Here is a 22,559-nt window from a genome sequence, read left to right on the forward strand (position 1 = left end):
AACCAGCGGTGCTGCATGGCGCACGAAGCAATTATATACAACACGGCGGCTTCTCGCACTATTGACACAACGCTGTATTGATTGCGGAATACGTTGGGGGGAAGAAAAAAAAAAAGAAAGTTCCTGCTAGATTGTCATCTAGCAGCAGCATTTCCGTCCTTTGTTCAGCCCAAACTCGCAAGTCGCTCGATACTTTGAGTGATGTGCGGGCCAGGGCGACCGGACGTGCCACATCGACCGCGATCGAAACTCCCGTTGGGTGCAGATTCGTTCACCGTCGTCCCCCTTTTCTTACTCCGCCTCGCGGCATAGATTTAACGCCGCGTTCTCGGGAGGACTCGCTCCTTAATAGGACCCTCAAAACACTTTTCGTCAAGGCCGCATATCGCTATATTTGTTTTTTTCTTTCTAATCGGCCATGCCTTTTCGTATATAAGCACGCTATAAGATGATTAAGGGTCCGGCTCACCGGGCCTCTTGAAGTACGCTGCGCGAAGATGTTGATGTTCATGCGAAGCCTTTTTCTGGTCGCAATCCTACGAGGGAGATTGGCTGCATAGCGAGAAGGTTCAAAAAAAGAAAAAAAAAGAAACGCTATAAGCTTTGTAGAAACAAAAGGAAACTTCGCGGACGTATGCGAGTACTGTGGATGCGTTTAGCACACCTCATCGTTTCCATGCATCTTTATATATAATCACCGTCAGCCCAGATCTTCCTCTTGGCGGGTGCTATCTGAGAACTCGATTAATAAATATCCTGAGCCCTTCCACTCTTTGAAGGTGGTTGACCAGCGAAGCTGTTTAGCACACGAGACGGAAGTGACACATAATTTTGAACGAAGGTACAAGCTCATTCATTGGCTTCATGGGTGGTCATCGGGATGAAAGGTACGCCCACTCATTTATTGTCTTGATCGATGGTCATTATTTCGCTGGCAACTGCAATCACATTCTTTGATAATGTCAAATCGATGCACGTACGCCGCTGGGTGGTCGGTTGGGCCGGATCGGTGTGGCATCGCAAGGGATGTGTCTGCAACACGGAACGGGTAAACCGCCCCCTTTTCGGTACCGATACATCCACATTGAAGTAACCGACAACGACAACAGGGGTAGTGTCATCGCAGCTAATTCACGCACCGTGAGTAGCCATGAACCTTACGGGACTACGAGTCATTGCATTGTTTGTTTGCTTGCGGGGGTATGAGCCATTGCTCACGGGGGCATGAGCCATTGATGATGAGTTTTTCACATGTTCTTCTGTATGTTGTATGCGTGATTAGTAGTAATTTAAGCACTGTTCGCATCACTTTGCTGAGTGCTTGTAGCCTCTGCCTTACGTGGCTATGAGCTATTGCGTTTTTGCTTGCTTAAGGGAGCATGAATGGGTGTATGAGCCATTGATGATGATAGTTTTTGTTTACACAGAACAAAAATGCACAGGAGCCTAGCCATATACAGCTTCGCCCTAAAAAGCGTTCGGTCTGGTTCCGTTCTCTTAAGTGGCGGAAGTTCTGCTGAATCCCGGTGCCGCAGAAACTTACTTCCCGCTATCCCTGGAGCTGCGCTCAGGCCGCCGGGTGCGCCCGCCTGCAACTGGAATGTTGGACTCCAGCGGCACCAGTTCTGTTAACCCTAGGCTAAAAATTAATATAAAAAACAAAGAGAAAATGAAGAATGTTGTTTTTATCACAGAAAATTTCTTTCAGTGAAAGAAAGAGAGGTTATTATAAAAAACAAATAAAAAACCTTTTTTTCTGTTTACGATCGAATACCGACTTTTTCTTGACTTTAAGTGAATTGGTCCCCTACAGCTAAGCGGCAAATTTGTCATAAATACAGTGAGAGAAATTAGATTTGTTCGTCTCTTTCCTATTCTCAAATAATATTTGTGTGTTGCCTCCCCAGGCCATGCAAGTATACAGGCAGAATAGGTATCGCATGCGGGAGCCAATTGGTCTTTGTTTCTGAATGAGATATCGCTACAGTCAGGGCGATCGAGCCATGCCGCTCGGATCACGACCATATAAACTGGCAGAGTGGATACGCGGATGGTTCTCACAGTGCCGTGCGCTTTGGCCCCAGCTGTCTTGTCAGGGGTCACATCTAACATGTTCCACGTAGCGTGCTCGTCTGTATACATGTATAATAACTATGACACGTTTGACTCTTGAATACGGCATGACAAGCTGCAGTAAGGAGCAGAAGTTAGCCCCTTAATAGAATGTTTTTCTGTAAAATTGCGGGAAAAGAAACAATGAACAAAATATTCTGGTAAAAGCTATCAGAATACATCCGAAGATATATGTTACAAAATTGCCATGCTTCTTTCTCGTTTTTGTTTTCTTATGATTTATTTCTTAAGAATAAGTTCTGCAACCCCAGGCACGCCGGTTTAAACTGTCAATAGTCGTCCACGTGACCACTATGGATGTCTTCGCAGGACTCCGTGGTGACGACATTGCGGACTGGTTCGGCGACTACAACAGAGTCAGCGACTCAGCTGGGACAACCATCAAAAGTTACTAATCGTCGCATTCTGCCTCACCCACGTCGCGGAAAACGTGGTTCCTTGACCGCGAACAGGAAATCAACGAGCGGGATGGATTTACGCAGAAGATCCTACAGATTTCCGGCACTACTGTATAGGCTCATGATCTCATGCGGCCGAAAGAAGCTGGGTGACAGTTGCCATCACGAAGGCGACTCGTATATACATTTTGTACATATAAGACGCTGCGGCGCTTTGCCGCCGCGCCAGTACAGAAAGATTTACGGAAGCAGGACTCATTCGCCACATTTTGTATGACATCAGCCCCGTCGGATTTAACGCCCTTGGTGGTTCAAAATCCCACTTCATTTAGTGATATCACGACTCAATGTCGGCGACTTGATGAGCTTCACTCCCTTCATTTATACCACGTCTTCCCGGCGAGGCTGACTGCTGCTCGATTGCGGCGTTTAACTGCTCTCTCTCTCTCTCTCTCTCTCTCTGTCTCTCGCTCTCTCTCTCTGATATATATATGATAGGCCGTGTCCTCTTTCACTCCTGTGTGATGGGTGACTGTCCCGTAGGTAAACTGGACTGCTTGCTGTGCATGTGTCCATAGAAAAACCCTTTGCGTGCTTGTGATATGTTCGTGTATGTCTACTGCTTGTGCACATTTTCTACTTGATTTTCCGTTTGTAATTATGCTTGAATAGCTAACTTGGAATTTTGAAACAGCTGGCTCTAACGTAACCCAACTTCTCATTTTTTCGACACCTAAAATAACCGAACAAATCACTGTGTCAAAAAGATGAGACAGAGAGAGAGACGGGGGGACAGGGAGAGAGATGAATAAAATAGATTACTCTCAATATATATCCAGCCCTGCAACGGAGTGAAAAAAAAAATTACCTTAAAGTCTAGCGCTCCCAGGTGTATAGTTCATTCTAATAAATGAAAGCGACCGATAATCTTATGCATGCCTGCCCCACGAATGGAATTCCCCTGCCCGCTGTTCGAGTTCCATTATAGTAATTAGAACGCAGACATCAAAACCGGGCGAAACATTGTGGGGATTGATTTTTTTAATTATTATTTCCTTTAATCTAGATTGAAGCTGACATCTTTCATTCGTAATCGATCAGACACACTTCAGGTTAACTTCATTACGCGTTATTTTTTCTTCCTTCTTTATATTCTTTCTCTGATGTCTCTTGCCTCGTTGTCGACGACTCAATGTTTTATATATAAACTCTCGGTGCGGTCGAAGGATGCGAAGCCGGAAAAGAAATGTACGCAGAATGTCAGTGAATGGCCAGAAGGAAAAAGAAAGAAAGAAAGAAAGAAAGAAAGAAAGAAAGAAAGAAAGAAAGAAAGAAAGAAAGAGGATCGAAGGAATTACCGCAGCAGCAGCAGCAGATAAACACCCAGCGCACCGTCCTTCCCGCTCAATAAAGAAATCGCATGGGAGCGTAAACACGCATGTATTACGGTACGCATGCATGCATGTGTCCAGTCTTCAATTCACTACAGAATATGCTCGCGGTGGTAGAGTATTATGTCTGCATAATGCGATAGTATGCGGCCGCACGTTGTATGTAAACAAAAAAAAAAGAAAGAAAGAAGACCGCGTGCGTGCTGCGTGCATGAATGCGTAAATGAGGTTATCCTTAATACGAATAGTATTCTTGGCATTGTCAGACTATCTTTCTTTCCGGCTATCTAGCTATCGCACTAAACACGTGGGCCGATCGCGTAGACAGTGCAGTCTAGAAATGTGGGCCGATCCCTAAAGTATTGCAGTCCGGATATATGCCATTGAGCATGCACTCCTCGGGCCATTCAGGATGTGCCACTGCGTGTGAGCCGCTCTTCAACAAACGTCTTCGACGCCGACTTGTGTTACTGGGTGTGTCCCACTGGGTATGCTAGAACTTCGCGGCGGCAGCGCTAGATGGCGCTGCGTGTCCGGTGGAGCCCGGCTGCAGTACACGACTGATACAGGACGCTTTTCGGCTATTCGCATACTTGGAAGGTCCACGCATCTGTGAATGAGTTCTGCCCCCCTTTTTTTCTGTTGGTGTGACAGAAAAGAGATGTTAGCGCTCTAATGCGGTGACGGCTACTCTTTTTCTTAAAAAGGCTTAGTGTTCTACACGCGCGAGGCTATACATATAATACGCAACTTTTCTTTTTTTTTTGATGGGAGGTCAATTTCTGGCTCTGACTCTTCGAACGTGTTGCTAAGGGGGTACAATCGCTTGCCCATTCAGCAAAGATAAATCGAACTTTCCTGAAATATTTTCTAGCGGCAAATAAATAAATCAGACAATTAACCAATCAGCGAATCGATAAAGTTTACCCCGCATTCTAACATAGGTCGCCAATATTTCGCGTGAACAAAGCACTATTAACGAACTAATCCTTTTCGTCGCGTGTCAGCAAGCGCGGTTAACGAATTATAAGCTGTCTGGAAATCGCAGCTCGATTATACTTCATTAGGGCAGCATGTCGAAGCTGAGGCTCTCGACCCGTTCCACTCTGGCTCTTCCGACAGTGCCTACATGCACGTTAGGAATAGTACTTAATGTGGGAGCAGCTCCGAACCGTACGCGCTCCCTGAAATGTGCTGAGAAATACGTTAGTGCCGCACTAGTGTCTCACGTAATGTTATGCCATTTAGGGAACCTTAAATGTGAGCTTCATTGGTGTCTACTTAAGTTCATTCGCTCGTTTCCCGACATGTGCCCCTGGTAGATGTGCTCTATAAAAAAAAAAATGTAAGAAAACCTAATAGATACTTCTGTGCAGTTATACAGTTATCACGAATTGGCTATTCCCCTGCCATTATTATTATTATTATTATTATTATTATTATTATTATTATTATTATTATTATTATTATTATTATTATTATTATTATTATTATTATTATTATTATTGTTGTGATGACGTAACGCCAAGCGCATGCCGTGCCACTTCGTCATCACGGGGCACTGATATCAGCAGCGGATAAGTAACCGCTGCCTATAAAAAGCGTGTGCTAAAGAATAAACGCCCGATTCCTTGTTCTGCACCTGCCACTGTCGTTTTCTGGAGTACGGCTTCTCGGTTGCCGCACGCTACAACAATTATTATTATTATTATTATTATTATTATTATTATTATTATTATTATTATTATTATTATTATTATTATTATTATTATTATTATTATTATTATTATTATTATTATTATTATTATTATTATTATTGGGTACCGGCATGTGCGTGTGTGTGCGGGGAAGGAAGAGGCTTTACCTAAGCACTTCTTACGTATAGGCGCGCCGCAGAACGTACATCGAGAAAGAGGCATCTGGAATTCAGAGCGTCCGCCTCCGCTAAGCGGAAAGACGCGCGGCGCGCTTAGAAAAGATTGTTTCCCCCGATTTGCGTTTTCCCGCGCAAAAAAAGAAAGAGAGAAAGAAAAGGAAAAAGAAAACAAGAAGCGAGATAAGAACAAACAGACAAATGGCAGTAAAATTTCCAGCGCTAGCCACGCAGCGCGCGAACGAGCGGAGCCGTATAATGGACGCGCGTGCGACTTATCATTTCTGCACGACCAGTTCTATATATCGCCATCAGTGATTCATGCGCGCGAGCGAAGCACGTGCGCGCTTCGTTCTCGGGCGAAAGAGAGGCTCGAGAACCGCCGTTTCCTGCTCGGCCTTCCTTCTTTTCCTCCCCCTCCCCCTCCCCCTCGTCTTTCTCCCTCCTCATCCTCATCCTTCTCTCTCTCCGTGCCTTCTCTCTCTGTCTCTCACTCTCCTGTAATGCGGGTATCTCCTCCTCGTTCGCTTTCGAGTCTCGTCGGTTCTCCGCTAATCTGATGAATAACGGCGGGTATGAATAAATGAAGAAAGGGGCGCGGGCCGCCCTATTCCTCGCGGGATAAATAAGAAGAAGACATTCGCAATAGGGAAAGAAGCGAAAGAAAGGTGTTCGTTTTTTTGACGTGCACTTATTTGCTTAAGCATAGGCGATTTCCGCCGTTATAAAGTTCGGAAGCTAAGCGTAGCAAAAGTGGAAGTTTATTACAACTCTGGGGACGGAATTTCGTTCTAAAAAGTATTGCAGGACCCTGCTAGCTAGAAATGATTGGAGACAGCGGGAACTGGGAGAAGCATGTTCTCCAGTCTTTATGGGGGCCAGCAGCGATTAACATTGAGCCGTGCGAACTATGGAAAAGAGAGAGATTTCGTTATATAGACGTTAGTTATATAAGTTATATAGACATGGTTCATATGTTTGTAAGCAAGAAACTTATGGAGTCGCTAGAGCGTAGGCGCATGGGCCGAATGAAAAAAGGAACGCTCTTTGCGGTTGCTCATCAAGCCACTTCAATTTGTGTTCGCAGTAACATGCGCTTTTTTTTCTTCGTACGACGATGCACGAATAGAATCACACATGCCTGAATGAACCAGCAAGTTCGTGGTAGCCTACGGTAGACAGCGATCTGTGTGACGTCATGGCCAGGAGCAGGTCCATGCATACAGCCAAAGGAGGCGTAAGTCATTCCATACAAGGATTGATCCCATTTAGGAAATTCAGTTGCTATGGATAACAGAAACGCTTCAGTCTGGCTTCAAAGATGAGCCCAATAAGTTAGATATTTGCTTCATTATATTATTTTTCTCACCCTTCAAACGTTAAGCTGGAAATGTATAGCTATTTGAAGAATTCAACATTTCAATAGTTTCACTTGATTTTACTTCGCTTCGTTAGACGGGTATTCTGTAACAGGTGGGCTTACAACATATACCAAAAGATGTTACCACAGTTGTCAAGTAAGGAAAACAAACAACGTTCTTATATATGGAACAGATTGTGTTGAGCAGGTGACCGCAGCGACTTTACCAGGAAGAGTATATCCCGGTCTTTAGATGTTCGGTAGTAAAACTAGGCTGCAAATATACTTGCATACGAGCATGGTTGTGGCAACCAACATCAAGGAGATCGCCAGTGCGATTGTCATCTGCGAGATGAAGGGACAGTGTGTATGGTGGATGATTGAGCAGCTAATGGAAGAGCTTGTGGAAAAGGGAGAGGGTGGTAATTAAGCGGCGACAGGATAAAACTGATGAATAAGGCGATTCCTTTCTACACGCCTGATTTTGGCTTCGCACATGGGAAGCCATTGATGCGCTACGTCATGATACTTTCACAGGCTAAGAAGACAACGAAGAATAGTTCAAAGACGACGATGTTCTTGGACATCGCGAGCTAACCACCATCTTGTCAGCCGCTGAAGTCACTGTGAATATTCTGTAGATATATTTCGAGCTCCTCTTTTCCCCGTAACCCGCCGTGGTTGCTCAGTGGCTATGGTGTTGGGCTGCTGAGCACGAGGTCGCGGGATCGAATCCCGGCCACGGCGGCCGCATTTCGATGGGGGCGAAATGCGAAAACACCCGTGTGCTTAGATTTAGGTGCACGTTAAAGAACCCCAGGTGGTCAAAATTTCCGGAGTCCTCAACTACGGCGTGCCTCATAATCAGAAAGTGGTTTTGGCACGTAAAACCCCAAATATTATTATATTATCTTTTCCCCGTAACATTTTTTGGTAGAGATGCGGGATATCTTATCCACACATGGCAGGGCTCCGCAGCGGACGCTTTCTGGTTACCACTACAATGACAACCCGAGGCGAGAGTGTCCCCTAATCTTGAACAAGATTGCTTCAGATTGCTTCAGATCGCATCAACATTGCTGCATTACTTGAGTGTCAAAAATCAGCGTTCTTATAGGGCGAGCAGCATTTTAGCATATATCATCTCTTCATAATATATTCCACGTTCATAGCACACGTGGCGTGTCATAGTCATATATTTAACATGCATATATTTTACACACTTTTAAGCGAATGTTCTTATAACCCTCTATATAACCGTGTTTCATCCCTTTCTCGAAATGCGCAGTTCATGTGGCGTTAACAACGCATTACCGTGGTATTAGCGCTCTTTGGCACATCGAGCCCTTGTACCAATAAACAGCGTTATTCGTCATGGGGCGAGCTTCTAGAGTTTCCATCCAACGTCGTTTAAACGCATATCGACAATGCTTTCCCCATCATTTCCGTGTGTTTAGTTCGCGGGAGAGTACAGGTTAAGACCTCCATTTTCCAGGCATGCAATCATCCTTCGTTACTCGACTGAAAGCGTATGCCGCAGCTTTACCGTTCCCGAATAGCGCGCTCCGTGCGGAGAAGCCGTAAACGACCTGCGAATCACGACCTGCTGCAGTTCCTGACTCGATCAGGTCAGCGCTGTCAAACATGTCGCCAGCAATTTGTGCCGCGTGAAAGCAGCTTTTGCGCGACGACTTAATGCCGCTATATAAACATTGGAGATTAGCACTCCGAATTAGAAGGAAAACGGGGTCAGTTTGCACAGCCCAAATTATCAGAGAAAAATCTTTTTTTTTTTAACTAGCTGTGCTAATAAACATGTTTGCGAGGACCCGTCTGCAACAACCTTATAAACTAGAGATGTCCCACCTGGTAACGCCCTTTGCGGGTATTAGTTTGAAAGCAGTCAGGTGCGCGTACGGTTGCTTTTTTGCGTAGCTCTAAAGGAACTTGGTTAAAACACGTTGGAGGACTAGTTGGTTTGAATTCATGATATGATGTGTAAGCGCGACTTAACGAGCACGCTGAAAGAAACAAGACCCACAGAGACGGCGCTCAGAATCAGTCGCAACTCCCAACTCTTAGTTTATGATCGTTGAACAGAATGCACGAGTGAGTTGGTTTAATTTTTTATTTTTATTTTTTTTTCTATCTTTCTTTTGTAATTTTGTGCGCCGCATTTTGCCGTCTATCGTGTTTCCACGAGTACGAACGCAGCTTCCGCTCCCCTTCTTCAGAGGAACTGAAAACCGTACGAAAGATGGGACACCACGAAGGTGACACTTGGTCGACAGACACAATCCCAAATGCGTGCATGTCTGTCTGTTTGCCAGTGCATACGTGCGTGCGCGTCTGTCTGTGCGTGAGTGAGTGCGTGTGCGCAATTTTCGCGCACTGATGTACGCAAAACGTGCATACAGCACCTCAGACACACTCCTGCGAAAAGGACGGACATGAAAAGAGCCCGGCGACCCGAGCAAAGCACTTATATAACACTAAAGGATGGGCGCACCCAAACACTTTCCTTGTCTTTTTTTTTTTCTTCCCTATATCTTTGCTTCATATGTTGAATGCGGCAAATGCAGTTCCAGTTGCAAAGAACGCCTTCCAGCTATCATTTCGAGTTCTCTGGAAAAATAGAAAGACAGGAAAGTAAAAAAAAAAAAGATAACATAACCGAAGAAAGCAGCCCCCGCGGGCGGCATTCACAGAAAGATAAAAGCGGCGGCCGCGTCGCCGGATGTTTCGAGGCTCGAATGTCGTCTCCCCTGTCCGGCGGGTGCCGCCTCGCGAACCGCACCGCTCCTCCCAGCGACGGATGTCGCAATGCGAGAAGCCCCGCGGCGAACACACGGAAACGCTCGCGCTCTGCGGCAACCACCCTTCGGAGCAGAATTCACAGCTCACATTCAGCCACTGTTCGCGTATTTATTGTTTGTGTGTGCGTGTGCGTGCGTGCGTGTGCGTGCGTGTGCGTGTGTGTGTGTGTGTGTGTGTGTGTGTGTGTGGGTGTGTGTGTGTGTGTGTGTGTGTGTGTGTGTGTGTGTGTGTGTGTGTGTGTGTGTGTGTTTTATATATAGTATTTATTAACTACCGCGGTGCGGGAAGTTCGGCTACTGCATGAGGCGCCTGATGTACCGAAATCGTAGCAAGATACGATCGCAAAATGGCCCTAAACGAGAGAACAATATGCCGCGTGTCCCAGCTAACATTAGCCAAGCTGTTGAAGAATAATAATTTAAAAAAAAACACGGTTCAAGACACAATTGTGAGACGTACGGTGTCCTGTCATCAAAGTTCTGACGACCGAGCAACGGAGGTCTCAAAATCGTATTTTGCGCCATGTTTTTTAGATCATTTCTTTTTCGTAGCACAGCTTGGCTAACGTTAGCTAGGGCACCCTATCCAAAGAAAAGTTATAAATAGTCAAAACTTTTCACAACTGCTTAATGTAGAAGGAACTCATGCTGCAAACTAAGAGCGTTCCATAAGCTGCTCTCGTTTTCTATGCGAGGTTGTTGCGGCGCTATGTTGTTGCGCAGAGCAGCTCGAGAATATTCGAAATGGCTGACCGCCAAAGTTAGTCGACGCTGAAGGCCCCGAGTACAAAATAAACCAAGCAGAGTTCTGAGTTACTAAGCCGCTTGTGGGCGCTTCTTAAAGTTCCACAGTGTGCCGCTGGAAGATTAAGGTAGGAACGTCTTGGCGCATTTCCGCGTTCGCAGAGGGCTGGGCTCGCGCGTTCGAGCTGCCTGGCACCTCCTTTTTCCTTCAGCGTGCACCAGAGATAGCCCGTAGTCCAAGCCATTGGTTTAAGTTTTCATTAAGGTCAGGATGCCTCGGTAATGTCTCGGTCTGTCAGGAGACTGCGGTAACTAGTACTGTTTTACTACTACCACGGTACATTGAGATTAAAGGACAACGGTGAACTTAAAGCATAGTAAGAAAGAAAGGAGAGAGGGTAGTAAGAGAAGCGGGTTAAGGGAATTCAACGCTCACTGCCGAGGCAGCATAAGGAGTGTCGGAAACTTTAAGCCGCACAGCTGCGTAATGAGCTGCCTTTAGAAATAAGAAGGTGCATGCTCCAAGTTGCGTCTATGTCTCTCCACAAACACCTAGTAATACTTCTCCAAATAAAGCTGCTTGATTTTGCTAAGGCATCAGGACAGACATACTCAATACGGCTAAATAAGTTATTTTTGAACAAGAAGTGCTACGTTTACTGTTCTACCACTGACAATGTATGCGAAGTCAGCATGCCACGTGCAGCACGCTCTTCTGATCGGTCGCGTCAAGCTATCGAAGGAAATGGTTCGACATAGCTAGCACATGCGCAATCTAATAACACCATATCTGTTTTTGTCACTAACGTGCGAAGTCTACTAAATAAACGTGCTGCGGTGTCCTCGCTGATTGATTCATGCGCTGCTGACATAGTATGTCTCACTGAAACATGGCTCTCGGCTCGGATAAAAAATAGCGAAATTTTTGATTGTGAAAAACTGTATTCATGTTATCGCTGCGATCGTGGTGTGCGATCAGGTGGAGGTGTCTTGATTGCGGTTACTGAAACGCTCACATCGAGCTCAGTTTCCATAGAAACGCCACTTGAACTTGTTTGCGTGCGCGTTGTACTCGACAACAGAGATGTTATTTTTTGCACATGCTATCGCCCTCCTACTGCTTCGACGTCATTTTGCGATGACCTTCACGACGCATTGAACAAATTAATTGTCAGATACCCTAACGCTCCCCTTTTTCTTCTTGGTGACTTCAACTTTCCCGATATCATTTGGCGTAACGACACGGCAACGTCCCAGTCTTCCCAGAGTACCCAGTTTATAAACACTTGTTTGGATTTCCACTTCACCCAGCTTGTACTGAAACCAACGCGCGTGTCTGCCTCCTCATCTAACATACTAGATCTGATTCTCACTACGAACCCTGACACAGTTTCCCCAATTCTTTACATAAAAGGCGTAAGTGATCACCTTGCACTCACTTTTCATATCAATACACGGGCTCCTGTAAAGAAAACTACGAAGGTGATCCGCGATTACAGCAAAGCCGACTTGGCTTCCATTACCACTGAAATGGAAAATTTCGCAGCTTCTTACATCGCTAATTGCGATCAGCGCTGTGTTCAAGAAAACTGGTGCATTTTCAAAAATAAATTGTTGTCATTAATCGAGCGTTTCGTACCGCAAAGAACAGTCTCTTGCAAGCCACGGTCCCCTTGGTTCAACCCCTTTCTGAAGCGACTACGTAACAAAAAAAAGCGGTTGTTTCGTCGCGCAAAAGCTTCATGCAGTGACGTTGCTTGGTCCGCTTACTACCTCACTGAAAGTGACTACAACACAGCCGCCGCTAGTGCGAAACAGCATTTTTATTCTGTTACCCTTCCGTCCATCTTGCAAACTAATCCTCGTAAATTCTGGACCATAGTTAACGGTACTCCAAGCAAAATAATCCAATTAACATACCCAAACGATCAACCTGTTGCTCCTGAAGAATGCTGTAATGTATTTAATGATGTGTTCTCTTCACATGTTACCACGATGCCTAGTGGATTACCGGTTTTATCCAATTCTGGTTTTTCGCCCATGGATCCAATCTCTATTGACTGGGTTGGTGTTAGCTGCCTAATAAACAATCAAAAAACGTCCTCCTCTGCTGGCCCAGACTGCCTGAACTCAAAAATTTTGAAGTGTACTGATGTATTTTCTGCTGTTATCTTGTCACACATTTTCACTCAGTCATTACAGCAGTCTGTTCTTCCAAACGACTGGTGCGTGGGAAAGGTGATTCCAGTTCATAAATCAGGTAACACACACTTACCCAGCAATTACAGGCCTATCTCACTAACTAGCATTTCATGTAAAATTCTTGAGCATATAATATATTCACATTTGGCTGAGTTTTTAGAATCAAACTCCTTTTTCAACCCCTGTCAACATGGTTTCCGTAAGTTCTTTTCCTGTGAAACACAACTCTTAACATTTACTAATGATCTCTTTGCAATTTCTGATCTAGGTACCGACATTGACTGCGTATTTCTTGATTTTGCGAAGGCCTTTGACTCTGTGACCCATGATTTACTTCTGCTTAAGCTGTCTCAACTTAACTTGGACGCAAATGTACTCGAGTGGATAAAAAACTTTCTTTCTAACAGGACGCAGTTTGTAAACGCTAATAACTGTAATTCTCGGTTTTCTAACGTACCAGCAGGTGTTCCTCAAGGGTCAGTCCTGGGTCCACTTCTCTTTCTAATCTATATTAACGATCTTCCGAACTGCGTTCTTTCCTCTTCCATAAAGCTTTTCGCGGATGACTGTGTTCTCTACCGTAAAATTACTAATCCTTCAGATTCCCAAGAGCTGCAGGACGACCTTAACCGCGTAATTGAGTGGTGTTCTAATTGGTGCATGCAACTAAATTCAAATAAATGCAAGGCCATGCGTATATCTCGTAACACTGCCACGCACACCTACTTTATTAATGGTGCACCTGTGACGTCAGTTAGCTCTTACAAGTATCTCGGCCTTCACATATCAAATAACCTTTCTTGGCACTCGCATATTGACTATGTTACTAAAAACGCTAATAGCATGCTTGGTTACTTACGCCGTAATTTTAGCTCTGCCCCTTCTTCCCTGAAGCTAACCCTTTATAAAACTTTAGTTCGCTCCAAATTGGAATATGCTTCAGCCATTTGGGATCCGACTCAGTCGTCATTAGTTTCTTCTCTTGAAAGTATTCAAAACCGTAGTGCACGCTTTATATTATCTAATTATTCTCGCTATGCAAGTATTTCTTCAATGAAACGAACTCTTAACTTACCTGATCTTTCGTCACGCCGCAAATATTCCCGTCTCTCCCTTTTTCACAAAGTTTTTCACTTGAACCCCCTTTTAAAAGAGACCCTTCTTACCCCTCCGTCATATATTTCTGCCCGCACTGACCACAGCTTTAAAATCGGGGTGCCATTGTGCCGTACTAACCGGTACAGTGACTCATTCATCCCCAGGACAAGCACGGACTGGAATCGCCTTCCCGCCTCAATCGCACTCATCACCGACCCTACTAACTTCAAAACCGCCGTTCAGAATGCCTTTTGTTAATATCTTTTGTAAATTTTTTGTTAATACTTGTTTGTATTTTTTATTTTTTACTGCATTACTTCTTGTTTTGACTCCACTCCTTTCTGTAACGCCTTCGGGCCTTGAAAGTACGTGAAATAAATAAATAAATAAATAAAAGCTTGAAATACTGTGCAAACTTTTTTTAGCGTTTCTCTCCAAAGTTAACTTTAAGCATACGTTCTTCGCGGGAGACCTAACCGACCTAACCATTAAGTGTAGTAATAGAATATTAGACGAGGCGATCAAAAAGGCTGTTTTATCCTTTGTTGTTCATGCCGATTGTGATCTGGAGATTGTCTGGGTTACGTGTCCGTCCCCGTCCGCTAAGACTTGGTATACCGCCCACCAGATCAGGACCACATTTTCGTTCAACAGCTGCGCAACCGTATTGACAGTGCTGCCTATAGCAATTTTCGGAGAATCAGATTTACATTCTTCGGTGACTTTAATCTACCGGATATCGATTGGTCCCAGCTGTCTTCTACCAGTCGAACTTCGGCCGCGTTGGTTAACTTAGCGTTAGATTTTAACCTATTTCAGGTAGTGTCCGAGCCCGCACGAGGCTCGAACATCATCGACCTGTTATTGACTATTGTGCTGGAAACAGTTGGTTCCATTCTCTGCTTGGAAGGCTTTAGCGACCATAAGTTACTGTATTTACAGGCCAATGTTCCGTTACCATTTGCAGGAGTAGCTGTCAAACAATTGCGTGATTATAATGGGGCTAACTATGTTGATCTGAACACTGGTCTAACTACGTTTTATAGTAATACATTCCTACCCTCTTTTTCTTGTCGTTCAGTTAATGAAAATTGGGTGCTCTTTAAGGACACTCTCTTAGCGTTAGTTGATAAGTGCGATCGCTTAATTACAATACCTAATGATAAGTCTAAACCACGGTTTAACAAGCAACTTCCTGCTTTACGCAACCCGAAAAAAAAAGCTTTTGTACAAACGAGCTCAATACTCGAGCTGTCCTTCTGCATGGGCTTGTTACAAAGATTACCTAAAGAATTACTCAGCTAAAAGAATCACCTAAAGAATTAATCTCAGCTAAACACAAGTATTTCTCACATGATCTACCCTCCCTTCTTAATGTAGACCCGAAAATGTTTCGGCGAACGATTGCTCCTGACCGTCTCGCCCACAGCGTGTCCCTCCATAATGACGATCAGACAGTGATGAGAGATCAATAATCTGCCCGTTCCAGTTTAACAGGTTCTTTGTATACATCGGTATTCACCATTGAAGATCATTCCCGAGTGCCCATTGTTCCCGATCTCGATTTATGGCACCAAGTGACATTACAGCAGAAAGGATAGCAAAACTAATCTCAAATCTCAATGTATCATCTTCCACAGGGGATCGGTAATATTAATTCCAAGATACTAAAAAATACCTTGTCCACCTCTAGCCAAATCCTATGCATCATTTTCACGCAATCGTTATCATTAGGCCCGCTCCCAAATGACTGGAAGGTTGGCAAAATAGTTCCCGCGTTTAAAAGTGGTAGCAAGAATTCGTCTGAAAATTGCCGCCCCGTCTACTAACCCGCATCTGTTGCAAGTCATTCGAATATATAATGCATCCAAAATTTTTAACCACTTCGAGTCTAATAATTTCTTTAATTATCAGCATGGGTTCAGAAAATCATTTTCGTGCGACACACAGCTATTTGAATTCACATCTGATTTGCATTTTAACATGGTTAATAACCTTCAAACTGATTGCACTATAAAGCATTCGATCGTGTTGCTTACTCTCGGCTCATTTCAAAATTATGTGCTCTTGGACTTAACATACAAGCGCTACCTTGGTTTCGCCATTTTTGTTTTTACATTTTGTAGGCAGTTAACAGCAACAAATTCTTCTTTCTTTTCATGTGAATTCTGGAGTGCCAAAAGGTAGTGTTTTGGGTCCTCTGACTTTTCTAATTTACATTAATGACTTACCCTCTAACATTTCCTCCTGCGTGCGACTATTTGCCGACGATTGCATTATATAAATAGCTATTAAAAGTTCCCATGACTAAATCTGCCTTCAAAACGACCTTTACCTAATCTATTCCTGGGGTTGTAGTTGGCTAATGACCCTCAACTCGTCAAAGTCCCCATAGTTCCATTCTCTCTTAAACAATCAAATTCAAACTTTTGGTACTCAATAAACAACTCTCCGGTGTCTCGGACGCAGTCATATAAATAATTGGGCTTAAATCTCATGTCTAATCTTTCATGGAAGACCCATATCATTAGCATATATGCGCTAAGGCATCACGAACACTAGTTTATTTACGCCGAAACCTACGTCATTCATCTGCTATCACACGTAAATTAGCTTATGTAACCTTCGTCCGTCCGCAGTTTGGATACGCCTCGTCAACCTGGTCGCCTTATCAAGGATGCCTAATCTCAATGTTAGAAGTACAAAACAAAGCCACCAGATTCATTTCATGCAACTACGACCGGTACTCTAGCGTCACACGAATTCAAGCATTATGTACACATAGAACAATCGCACTGCCACGTGTGATACACAAATACATTCATGGCACAACACAACACAAATTGGCCCTCGTAACCGCTCTACGTACTTCTAGGCGTATTCATAAACATCTCAGCCTCAAGCGAATGTTTGGTAGAACCAAATCTTTTAATTCCTCAGCGTTGTCCGGCGGACCGCTCAAGCCAGTGGGGCCCTGGACTATAGGGGCTCCACCCACTCGCTTTCTGCATTTTTTTTTTCTTTTAAATAAACGTTTTGATATATACCAGCGTTGTCACAAGCCATTGCATTCTAGAATGATCTTCCTGATAGCCTTGTCTCCATCACTAACCGTGAAACATTCGTGGAGAATTTGTACGCTCACTTCTTGTAAAGTTGTGTACTAAAGTAACATATAGAATTTCGATGCTCATTAACAACGTGCATTTGTTCCAGTTTGTGCTTTATGTAATGTTGTTACACTTCCTCCCCATCACTCAATGTTCCTTCGAAAACCTGTGCTGTATAAGCAAATGAATGGCCTCGCATTTGCGCTCGACCTCGGCGCGCCTCTGGAAAGCCCACTCGAATAAGCGCTGTAGCGGCGAAGTGCCGGCGTAATTTTTTCTGTCTACCCAAGCTTGTAGACGCGCCAAGCTACCGAGGCTACTTCGTTAATCACGGCACGTCTGGCTATAGCAAAGGGACTGCGCGTTTTTGCATGCAGGCTGTGCCGTTTACTCTTCGTATAAACCCGACCTTATCAGAGAACGAGAACGCCATGACGTGGCGTTTGCGGCATTGCGTCAAGGGTGGACAGAAATTTTTTCGTGACGTCTGCTCAGTGTATACCTTCGTACAGATGCACTCGACGCCAGCGGGTCGAGTTGCAAGTCGAGCTTAGGGTGCCTCGGTGCCAGCGCCACCGTCGAGAGACGTAGTACGTTGTGTCGTTGAGGCACCACCCATCGTCGAGCTGACCCAGCCCGACCCGACAGTGTTTACGCGCATCTTGCCAAACGGTTTGGGCGGGTCGTCGAACTCGCGTCGATCCTCGCTCGTCCAGAACCGCTATAGCGTTTACACGAACCCGACGACCGGTTTGCAAAGCCGACTCGAACCGACTTTATCGGGTTCGTGTAAACGTACCTACATATGTGTCAAACGTATGTGCTGTGATTGTGGCAGCCTGGCGTAAATTGCAGCTGAAAGAAGGAAAACAAGAAAGAAAAATAAATAAATACATGAAGAACGCGTCCGTCACCAGTATGGCAAGAGGTGCAACATGCAAGGCGGCAGCCTTTGACAGTGTTTTGTATTTTCGTTATCTGTTTTCTCTTTGTTCTTGTTATTGGTGATGTTGTTGTTGCTGTTGTTGTGTACCTATGATTTCGAAATAGCTGGTCCTACTTTACTTGTACTTCTCATATCTAACATTTCATAGAGAAGCGGGAGCAATGTATTAATAACATTTCAAGGCTGCCATTTGCTGTTTCAATGAAGATAAAGCATCTCCATAGGAGAAATCCACGCTGACACATTTTAAATAGCTATCAGGCGGTACCATTTTCGATGAAAACCGCGCAACAGCAAGAGTGTGCCGCATTGAATTTGCCAACTTCTCTTTTCATCGGAGAAAAGAGAGCATTATCCCGAGCTTAATTGGGAACGGTTACAGAAAACTTCGACGTGATTATTCTCGACATACGTGATTCGGAGCGTTTTAATAGTGCGGAAGTGATATCTCGAGCACTGAGAGGGAATTTAATGATGCCAACACTAACATTATAAATGAAGGGAAGACAATTACTTAAACGTACTTCCACGCTCTACTGTCTTTTTTTCTTTTTTTTAATTACGCCGGCTGTAGTTGTTTCCAGAATAGAAAACGAATGTGTGTGATGAATATATTGAGTTGTTTTGCATAAAGAAAAAAAAAAGGTTCAGCACAGAATATATGAACTCTGTAAATTCCTTTTGTTTTGTCTGCTTTACTTTGAGTACCAGGAAGAACGATTATTGTCGATTGAGTTTGCTTTTTTTTTGTTTTCTCTTCTTCTTTGTAGGCAGCAAGTTACTGGTAATTGGCGTCACCAAGAAAAAGAAGAGAAAAGGAAGTGGTGCAGCTTGTGCCCAAGTAATTATTCGCATACAGGGCAACGACAACAAAGACGTTATTCACATCCTCCCTATATATGCCTGGCCCATCCGTCTGAATACGCAAGCTTCATGTTTCAGTTTGCATTGGGGTTCCAGTTACTTCATTAAAAAAGAAAGACGTCGTTTTATACAGTGAAGCACAACGAGCATTACATTTCATCCGCACAACAGATCCCAGCGGGTTGATCATAACCATAAAGTGCGCGAATTCAGGTCAAGAACCCATATGTTCAAGATGTCGTCTTTTCCTCACACTGTTCGAGAATGGAATGCTCTATTTTCATTTCTTGTTAATGTTACTAACAATGAAGTGTTTGCATTGTCATTGTGACGGCCCTTGTAATATTTTTTTTGTACAACCCCCCCCCCCTTCCCTCCCACTGTAATGCGCCACTGTGGCGCTGTGGGTAAATAAATAAATAACTAAAATAAAGTAACTGGAACGCCAATGCATTTATCCGCAATGTTCGGAAATTAATATTTCGAAACTGGCGTAGTGCTGCAAATTCGCTTCAAGTGGATCCGCCTTGCGAACTCCACGGATAGAATTCGTAAATTGCAATATGGGCCATAAGGTACTTAGATAAAAAAGTAATTTGTGAATTTTTGTTAATTAGTCGATTGTGTATTTCAATTTCTTCTGATAGTGTCCGCCGCTTCGAGTAGACCAGCTCATGAACTAGAATTGTGCTGTTTGCCACAGGCAACCTTTAAGTATTTTTGAAAGTGTTCGCAGAAGCACCTGTATATGTTATGAAAGCTCGTCAGGTTTCGTCTCATAAAAGGGTTTAAACTACATTTTCGCGCTTATTTATGCTGTGTTTTCTCTTTAGAGCTCGCGCTTAAGTTTGACATTACGTCATGTACTGTACATATTCTTTTTTTTTCATTTCTTTTACAAGTCCATTATTATTATTATTTTTTAAATTTTCATCACTCATAGCATCTAGGACCATAAGAAGTGGAATAGAGTCTCAAGAAGCACGTGCTTTTTTTTTTCTGGAGGTGAGTGCCTTAAGCCGTAGTGTAAATTAATATAACTAATCCTGTAGGAAGTCCAGTAAGGCTCTGTACCAACTGTCATCTTGAATCCACGTGGTAAAGCCGGCATTCCCATCACTGCAGAGTCCCGACCGTCTGAGCAGGAATTCCAGGACATTCTACCAACTTGCCCTCAACACTACCCTCCTTCCGTCGCCACCCAGCTAAATTTATGTTTAACTTGCTGCTCTATATTACGATTTGTCACGTGGTTTCGAAAGAAGCGTTTTGAAGAGGATTGTGCGTCGACGGCTTCAAGGAGAGCGTGATTTATCAGAGTGCGACGTATCGGCGACAGCGTCCAGTCTCAGCGCGAGCTATAGAGCAGTCACATTCTGTATTTCTTTAAGTATGAATTATACTACCGCCGGTCTGCGCGTCATGTGCATAGTGACTGAAAATGAGAAGTTTTCTCTCACGTAAATAGAGAGAGATAGAAAAAGGGGGGAGGAAAGACAGGGAGGTTAGCCACTGTAAGCACCGGCTGGTTACCCGGTGCTGTGGAAATGGGTAAAGAGAACAAAAGATGATAGAAGAAAAAAAAAGCTCACAAAAATTAACGCAATAATGCGATGCTATGCGCTACAACTTTCAAAGTCGGTCGCACAACTCACCAGCCCTTAAGAACTTGATCAGACCGCTTCAGGCCTTGGGTGTCCAAACCCGTCTGAAACATGTCCAAGAACTTTTTCCTCTGTCAAGGGGCGATCACTCAGTTTTCCATTTTTTGTTTCTTTTTTCTTTTTCGAGCGACCCTTGTAAAGCTCACGCGTTCCAAATATATATAGACCTGGCACGCAGTGATACAGTGGCAGTGCTCGCGATCTACTCGTACGCCTTTCTTGTCTGCTTGTTCTTGTTGCTCGTCTCCCTTCCGGTGCTTTGCTTAATCGAGCCGCATCTGCGGTTTCTTCATTCGGTTCCGGTCGTCCCCTCGCTAGATCCTCGCGGTGCAGTGAAAGTTACAGGTCGCGTCAGACAGTCAGGAACGAAGTACCGCGGGTGCCTGGCTCGGGGAAAGAGGAGTGGCTTACCCATTCTACGGCGCTAATCCTTCCATGATCCTTCCATTCAGCAGGCGTCGGGCGCGCAGGAGGATTTAGAGCCGCATACAATGGGGGAGCACTTATTGCTGGGAGCTTCGCGGTTGATCTTGGCTGACGCCGACTGGCTGCTTTCACCACCCTGCACGGCTTTCGTTCGCGTAATGCCAGCGTCAATAGCCATTCATCTTCTTCAGCCCGGCTTTGTTTTGCGGCGCATACCTGGCGCAGATGTGTGCGCTACTCTGTTTACAATGTAAGCGCCCAGCTGGCACACAGCCACACCGCGTTCCCTGAACATCGTGCTCGCTCACCGACGTCAAGAGCACCGCTCAGGGACGAACTGGTTCAACGCGCGAAAAAGAGAGAGGAGGAATGTCGCACAATGAGAAAGACGAGGACGAGACTTCGTAGTTTGTACTGACAGGTAGGAGAGAGAGAGAAAGAAAATGATAAAAGAAAGGTAGAGAGGTTAACCAGGACTGAGCCCGGTTGGCTACCCTACACTGGGGAAAGGGAAAGGGGGACGGAAAGATGAAAAGAAGAGAAAGTCCACTGGAGATATCAGTCGGTCACTCAGTCCGAATCACAGGCGCTCGCTCAATCCGGTCGCTTTCAAATATCGCAGCAGCGCTTTTGTGGCCTTTTGTAGCTGCGATATGCGAGGCCATGGTCCCAAGATCTTCTTCAAGGTGAACGGCAGGTAGGAGGTACTTGATCATAATTAGCGGTTTTCACGCTCTATGCTTTTCTTTTTCTTTAAAGCTACCTGTTCACAAGAATAAAAGATTTTTTTAAACTTTTTTTTTGACAGGAATAAATAAGGAGTTGTCGGCACCAACACATGCCGGCGGTTGCTCCTTTGCAGGTCCGTGACATGGCAATGAATCACACGATAACACACACAAAAAGGCATCGTACTATACCACATTATAAATTGATTTAATATAACTGTCACAAACACTACAGATAGAGTGCGGATACACAAACTGGCACGAGAAAGAAAAGTGCATGACAAGATAAATAGTGCTAGTGCTACATGTCTAAGTGTGATCCACAAGATATAACATGAGAGAAACCTGCATACAATATACATACACTGTAGATTGCACATACGTGCTGAGTTATTTTCGCCAAGAAATGATGCCATGTAGCGACCTTCAAAAACATTTCAGAATCAGAATCCACTTTATTTCCAACACACTAGTTGGGGGCCCCCAGGCAAAAAGCTGTCGCAGACAGCTTGACGGGACCTGGGGGCCTACAGAGAGCAGCAGGCAGTGGATTTCACAAATTCGAACAATTGTAAATACATACAGACATTATGAAGAAGAAATAAACTTGTTTCATACAGATGCAGCATACAGATTATGACATTGCAGCATACAGATGCAGCATACAGATACAGACATTATGAAGAAGAAGAAATGAACTTATTTCATACAGATGCAGCCTACAAGGTGGACACCACCATACAATGCATAAACAGTGCAGGAAATGTAGCAGCCAGGGGAAAAGAGAAAAAGCTCATTGCTTCATC

The 22,559-nt window shown here is 44.3% G+C and overlaps 1 long non-coding RNA gene across 1 annotated transcript; it reads right to left on the reverse strand.

Annotated features, from left to right (window-relative positions):
* Positions 1-469: 469 nt before the first annotated feature.
* Positions 470-21,170, reverse strand: LOC139055553 (uncharacterized). The gene is made up of 3 exons (XR_011511852.1): positions 21,011-21,170; positions 1,544-1,639; positions 470-552 (listed from the first exon to the last, which is right to left on the reverse strand). It is a non-coding gene; the product is annotated as an uncharacterized lncRNA (long non-coding RNA).
* Positions 21,171-22,559: the final 1,389 nt, after the last annotated feature.

The sequence above is a fragment of the Dermacentor albipictus genome, chromosome 2 (assembly GCF_038994185.2).
Source record: "Dermacentor albipictus isolate Rhodes 1998 colony chromosome 2, USDA_Dalb.pri_finalv2, whole genome shotgun sequence".
Taxonomy (NCBI): Eukaryota; Metazoa; Arthropoda; class Arachnida; order Ixodida; family Ixodidae; genus Dermacentor; species Dermacentor albipictus.